Below are 1,280 nucleotides of genomic sequence, written 5' to 3'. Positions count from 1 at the left end.
AGGTGGGAAGAGCTGGCCAGGTGAACCCCGAGGGCGCCAGTGTCCCCGCTGCTCAGGAGGAGCTGAACTTGTGGTCTCCAGAGTGTTATGGCTCCTTGCCAAGGGCACAGTGGCTGAAGAGAAGAAACAGACTATTTTGGGGTGTCTCCCTGAGATTCACGGCACACCTCCCTGCCCCCCTTCACTCTGATCCAAACCCTGTGCCGAGTGCTCAGTCCATCAACAGCACTCTGTCCCTGATGCGGGAGGCATCATTTAGCATCATCCATTTCAGAGGAGGCAACCGAGTCCCAGAGAGGAGACGGGAGCAGCCTTTCACAGGCCTGGTCAGCAGTGGAGCTGGGATCCAGGCCCATGCTTAGCCCGAAGCTGTACTGGGCCCCTGGATTCAGTCGCTGCTGGTCCCAACACTCACTAGGCCCTGAACTGGAGGATGGCCAGTTCTTTCTCTTGAAGAGCCGCATTTTGCTCGCCTTCTGGTGTATGTGCTCCAGCCGGCAGGAGAGGCAGTAGCTACAGGACAGAGCGGCCTGTGAGCTACCAGGAGCCGCACCTCAGGTGTCCCTCCCAGAGCCTGCCAGCAGCTGAGTCCCGGTGCTCCATGGGTCACCATGAATTGAGGTCTGGGGCTGATCAGGGAGCCAGGCCACACGCTCTGAAAACGGCCATCAGAGAGAGTCTGGCCTGCCCTTACCCAACTCCTGTACCCTCACCTCTCTTCGACACTGAGGGGCTCCATGGCCTGGAACCAGGCCCCAAATCGCTCTTCGAGCTCCAGGTCATACTTATTTGCCGCCTTCTGGAGCAGCTGGATCCTCCTGATGACTTTGCATTTCTGGGAGGAAGGACAGGGTGCAGACAGGGCTTGGGTGGAGAAACCTGCCAGGGACTTGTGGGGAATGAGGATCACTCTTCACTCAGGAACCCTCTTACTTTCCCACTCAATTCAGGACTTGCCTGTCCTCACAGTTGGCTTGAATTAGTTCCTCATCCAGGAAGGTGTCCTTGATGCCAGCCCCTCCCGCACCCACCAACGTTACGGGATTCCCAACTTTGTGGATCTAACTCATCCAATAAATGTAAGACCCGAGGGATGAGGACACGAAACATCTTGCCACGCGAGGTCTGTGATTTACACTTCCCCACCCTCCCCACAGCTGCTCACCTCATGCCATTTCTGGGGTTCACCAGATTTCCCTGGAAAGGAGACAGCGAATGTCCATCAGAAACAGCCCCCCAAGCCCATAACCAGCCCCTTCCCACCCCTTCACAGGCTGCAG

Source organism: Diceros bicornis, unplaced genomic scaffold (assembly GCF_020826845.1).
Source record: "Diceros bicornis minor isolate mBicDic1 unplaced genomic scaffold, mDicBic1.mat.cur scaffold_90_ctg1, whole genome shotgun sequence".
NCBI classification, from domain to species: Eukaryota; Metazoa; Chordata; class Mammalia; order Perissodactyla; family Rhinocerotidae; genus Diceros; species Diceros bicornis.
The sequence above is the reverse complement of the archived record's forward strand: the minus strand, read 5'-3'. Positions refer to the sequence as shown.